At 38.5% G+C, this 6,013-nt stretch overlaps 1 non-coding gene across 1 annotated transcript; it reads left to right on the top strand.

The window, feature by feature from the left end:
* Positions 1–4,623: 4,623 nt before the first annotated feature.
* LOC136156662 (U6 spliceosomal RNA) lies at positions 4,624–4,730 on the top strand. Its single transcript, XR_010661152.1, has one exon. It is a non-coding gene; the product is annotated as a U6 spliceosomal RNA (small nuclear RNA).
* The last annotated feature ends 1,283 nt before the right edge of the window (positions 4,731–6,013 follow it).

A 6,013-nucleotide genomic window follows, 5' to 3' on the forward strand; every position in this document is an offset into this window, starting at 1 on the left:
AGAGACAAGACTCCCTGTGGTGTAATCATTATACCCTACTGGTGGACTCCTTAAAATAAGACTATAGATCGTCTAAGCAGGGGATGCAGGTTCGATCCTGGTCAGAGAATTTAGATCACATCTGCTGTGGAGCAGCTAAGCTCGCATGCCACAACTAGAGAGTCTGTGCACCATAATGAAAGATCCCATGTGCTGCAACTTAAGACTTAACATAGCCATATAAATAAATTTTTGTTTTTAAAAAAAAGGTTATTGAGTCAGGTGAATTGAAAGCTCTTTGCTGGAAGACTGGATTCTAGTCTGCTGAGAGCTGTTCCATACCAAAACTGCCAGAGACTGTTGGAGTAGAGGGTGACTGCTCACTCAGGCTGTGAGACCTGTTGAGTGATTGGGGATCACTGCTGAGATGCCTCCTTCTGGGGACTTCCCCTTGGAGTGGTTCGTTACCCTTTTCTATTTTTACTACTTTGACTGAACTGTGTTGTGTGTTAATTGTGTGCAATAGACCAAATTATTATGCATTGAGTATTGGCTGTGTTTCGTACATCTCCAATCCTGTGTTCTTACCTGGCCTTACCGCTGGGCCCTGCCACAAGGTGTCTTTGTCTAGATGTCCTTGCATCTCTATATTGTATTATATAGAGAAAGTTCCTGCTGTGTTATTTGGTACATATTCATAGTTTAAATGTTCATGATGAATTTCATAGCCTTTGGCATTTAAACATACTTATCTTTATCTTGTTTGAAACTTTTTGTCCTGAATTTTGTGTTGTCAGATATTAAGATTTTTAATGTTTTTATTTTTCTGGTATGCTTGTCTTTACCCATCCTTTCATTTTAACCTTTCTGAGTCATTTTGTCATAGATGTATGTAGCCTAGAGTTAGATTAGGCTTTGCAATCTATTTTGAAAACCATTCTAAAAATAGATGAGTTAAACCCACTTATATTTATTGAATTGACAGATATATTTGGTTTCAATTCTGTCATATTACTTTATGTTGTGTTTTCATTATGTATTTTTGTATTTGCCCTTTTTCTTAATGTAATTTTGATACTTAGGAAGGTTTGTATTTTTGCTCTAAAAGTTACTTTTTTTAAAATACCCTGGATCCACTCTTTCTGGGGACTGTATCTTGATTCTCTACTATGAGCAACAATAAAATTACCTTTTAATTTCACCCTCTCTGCCTCAAGCCTCCTCTGCCATTCAGTCAATAGAATTAGTGTTTATGTTGAATATGATTAAGCTTCTACTTGATTTGGAAACATTAAATACTATCCTTTGAATCAAATAATTTGAGGTGATCAGTAAACTTATTCTTACTCCTATTTTCCCTTTCTTTAATTTTTTATTAACAATGAGAAATGTCTACAATATTAAGTAAGGCATGTAACATCTGCATTCTGATGTCACCCTAATCTCTGTATTTGTTTTACTCTTATTTCTACAATTTAATACAGCCAATGCTCAAGGAAGTTCCTTTTATCCTGATTTCCTCAGGCTTGCTCAAGAGTGCTGCAACTGCTGTCCCATGGTTCTAGCAGGTGCCTCTGAAAAGGCTCATGAGAATAGTATTCTCTGATTTCTTACAGATTTTTAAATGTTTGTCTGCAGGCTGTGTACTTGAAGATCAGTTTGGCTGGACAGAACTCTTGGCCTATACTTTCCTTTCTTTGAGAGTCTTGCAGGTTTGGGTCTACTGTTTATAGTAGTGCTTGTTGCCCTGGAGAAGTGGTTGAAATGTGGGGCTGGAGGAGCTCTCTGTTGCCAGTGATGAACTTCTGATATGGACCCTTTGAGAAATCACCTGTCCCCTGGATTTCAGAGCTTGGTTCAGGAGAGCTTCTGTTTCTCAGATTTCTTTACAGCCTTTGTCTCTAGGAAAATTGGACCCACATTTTAAAGGTTTTGTGTTTTTTTTAACAGTGCTTCCCAAGACTTTTCAATGTCCACAGCAATTCTGTTTTTTTCAATTTAGAGCTTGTTTTCATAGTTCCTTTTCATAGTAGAGTCCTCTCCTTCCAGAAGGGAATCATTGCTGAGATTTCTGAGCTCTCTGAGGCTATTCATCCCCTCTTTACTCAAGGTTTTCACCAGATTTCCTGCTCATTTTCACCTCTGGAAGGTCTTTAAAAACACTTTGGAGGTTGCATTTTTCTCCTGGTTTCACCAACTACGTAGTTGCCAGGTCTGCTGTTGTCCTTGTTAAGTATGGGACAATTCAGAACTAAACTGTTCCTTCAGAAATGGAACATTTTCCTATTTTGAAATTATAGTAAAAATATTATTTCCACTAAGACATTTTTTCAGCTAAACCTCTGTGGACATCAGGGTTTTTTTTCCTGCAGACAAACTCCTAAAAGTGAAATTCCTGGTTCAGAAGAGCATGCACACTTTTACTATGCCAAAGTATCCCCTAGAAAGTTTGCACCTGAGTTTCCATATCTACCAGCCACAGGCTTCCTCTTTAAAGCTGGTGAACAGTTTCTGCAATCACTGCTTGGCACATTCTAATGTTTCCAGAATCTCTTGAGCAAAACCTCCCTTCTCTTTGTGCAGGCTCCCACTTTGTGGCTGGTGCTCTGTAGAAGACCCCCCTGCCTAAAGGCCATGGCATGGAGGCCTGAGACTGGAAAAACAGCTAGTCCTTATTTACCTTCCAGCACTTTCAGCTCTTCTGTTCTGATTTTGGTCTTGAATAGGGAGGCCAATCCAACAGGTGAAAACACTCCTGGAAATGGCTCAAGGCCTCCTAGTGGGCGGTCTGATGAGACCACTGAACCAGGGACTCCAGGGCTTCCTTTTTCTCAGCAAATAACCTAAATTTGTAATGGTCCTGGAGGTATCAAATGAAAAAACATGCTTAGTTTCCCTCCATACGTGACAAAACTATTCCAAAATAGCCAAATGGTCTGGAGAAACAGCTTTATTCTTACCCGTCCTGCTTTGGAAAAGTTGACAATGAAGGTGCCTTAAAAATACCGAGTGGAGAGAGCTCTTGGATCTGGCCTCTCAAGCCTTTATAGAGAATGGTTTTCCCAGCCAAAGCTGGGAAACATTAAAAGTTTTGAAACTCTGGGATCCACGGCTATTAAAGAAATATCTAAATTCTAAATATTTTTCTCCCAGGGCTTCTCTGGTATCCTGCCTAGCCAACAGCAGAAGGCTCTCAGAGAGACAAATAATATGCACAACTTTTTTTAGCCTGCTTATGATAATTATCTCAAATTAACATCACAAGGCAGTGAAAATTACATTCCCCAAAGGCTTCCTACTGCAGGAAGTTACTCTGCTCCTTACTGCAAAGGTACTAAAGATTAAAATCAGGTTAGCTTCTGTTGTGCAAAAATTCGTTAATCCATTATTTATGTTCATATAAGATGGTGGGTTTTTTAAAAATCAAAATCGTGAATGCTTTAACCTGTTTAAATGTAAGCTTAACTTTTTTTTATGTTGAATTAGATTAGTCTTCTCTCTGATAGAAATGTTAAGATTGGTATTCTTTTTTTTTTTTTTTTTTTTAAGATTGGTATTCTTAAAACAGCAGTTGAGTGGCTGCTTTAACCTACCTGAATGGACGTTCAGCTTTAAGATCACAGAAAGTTATAGTTCCTTGCTATTTTGTACGCCTCAGGGCATACTAGGAGTTGAGTTTGCTTTATTTTCAGCACAGCACTGATGAACTGAAGTGCTGACATGGAAGGAGGTGGAGGAGGGAAGTCGGAGACCAGGTTACACGGGAGCAAAGGACACCGTTGGAGAGGCCCTAGGACGGTCCTCCTGTCTTTGAAGCGCTGTTTTGTAAAAGATGGTTCATTCTTCGTTGCTTTTTGAGGTAGACATAGGACCAAAGAGTGAGAACTCTATATTAGATTTCATCTTTAAATAGAAGAACTTTATAAGAGATGTCTGAAAAATAAAAAAAGCTTCCTTGACTCGAACCGAGCTCCCAGTCATCGCACATCTACAATAAATTCATAATTGAACCAGATACATAATTAAATATTTCACAATTTAAAAAAATATGATAGGAAGAGCTCAAAATGTCTTTTAAAAAGCAAATTCTCTTGTTACCTGTTAATTTTGCAGAATAGGACACTGTGACTGATCATCTTAATCCCAGTTGGAGTTCTGAAACCTGGTTGCCTCTGACATCTACTCACATAAGGGCTACTCACATAAGGTATAATTAATAGCAAAAACTTAATAATGCTTTATATTTGCGTTCTCCCTCATTTTAAAATATCCAAATGTTAGCTCTTTCTCTTTCTCTATATACATTTAGGTATGTGTATTTCCAAATTATGAATTTATATATTCCAGAGATAATTTTAGCTTTCAGGAGGACTCACATATCCTGTGTATTAATTCTGTTAACCCCAAAGAACCGTTTCCCAACATTCCTACTATTGGTCAGTGGCGGAAGAGGATTTCCCCACAGTTCAAGAACAAAATTCTCCATGAGAGTGAAACTCTTAAGTAAGCACATAGTACACTTTTTGGGTAAGAAATTTGCTGAAAGCAAACAACCCATCAAAAAATGGGCTGGAGACTTAAATAGACATTTCTCCAAAGAAGATATTCAGATGGCCAACAGACTTGATTAAGAAGATGCCTCACGTGCTCGCTTCGGCAGCACATATACTAAAATTGGAACGATACAGAGAAGATTAGCATGGCCCCTGCGCAAGGATGTCACGCAAATTCGCGAAGCGTTCCATATTTAAAAAAATAGAAAAGAAAAGATGCCTCACATTGCTAATTATTAGAGAAATGTAAATCAGAACTACAGTGAGGTATCACCAATGTGACACCAGTCAGAATGGACATCACCAAAAAGTCTACAAATAATAAATGCTAGAGGAGGTATGGAGAAAATGGAACCCTCCTACACTGTTGATGGGAATGTAAATTGGTGGAGCCACTATGGAGAACAGCATGGAGATTCCTTAAAAAACTAAAAATAAAGTTGCAATATATCCAGCAGTCCCACTCTTGGGCATATATTCAGAAAAGACAAAAACTCTGATTCAAAAAGATCTATGCATCCCAGTGTTCATAGTAGCATTATTTACAATAACTAAGACATGGAAGCAACTTAAGTGTCGATCAACAGATGAATGCATAAGTATATAATATATGGCACAATGCAGTATTAGTCATAAAAGAGAATGAAATAATGCCATTTGCAGCATCATGAATGGACCTAAAGATTATCATACTGAGTGAAGTTAAGTCGGAAGTAAGTCAGAGAAAGACAAATATCATATGATAGCACTCATATGTGGAATCCAGAAAAATGATACAAATGAATTTATTTATAAAACAGCAACAGACTCACAGATATAGAAAACAAATTTATGGTTACCAAAGGGGGAAGGGGAGAGGAAGGGATAAATGAGGAGTTTGGGATTAACAGATACACACTACTATATATTAAATAGATAAATAATAAGGACTATATTTTATAATAATGTATAATAGAAAACAAGGATCTTTAACTTATAATGGAGAAGGAAATGGCAACCCACTCCAGTATTCTTGCCTGGAGAATCCCATGGACTGTATCCTGCCAGGCTCCTCTGTCCATGGGGTCGCAAGAGTCAGATGTGACTTAGTGACTCAATCACTCCCACCACCATACCTTATAATAACCTATAACTGAATCTCTTTGCCTTACACCTGCAACTAACACAACATTGTAAATCAGGTATACTTCAGGGACCTCCCTGGTAGTCCAGTGGTTAGGAATCTGCCTACCAATGCAGGGGACACAGGTTCGATCCCTGGTCCAGGAAGATCCCACATGCTGGAGGGCAACTAAGCCCAGGCGCCACAGCTGCGGAGACCAAACACCACAACTACTGATGCCTGCATACCCTGGAGCCTGTGCTCCACAACAAAAGAAGCCACCACAGTGAGAATTCTATGCACCACAACAAAGAGTAGCCCTGACTTGCCACAATTAGGGAAAAGTTCACATGCAGCAACAAAGACCCAGCACAACCAG

This window comes from Muntiacus reevesi, chromosome 1, assembly GCF_963930625.1.
Source record: "Muntiacus reevesi chromosome 1, mMunRee1.1, whole genome shotgun sequence".
NCBI classification, from domain to species: Eukaryota; Metazoa; Chordata; class Mammalia; order Artiodactyla; family Cervidae; genus Muntiacus; species Muntiacus reevesi.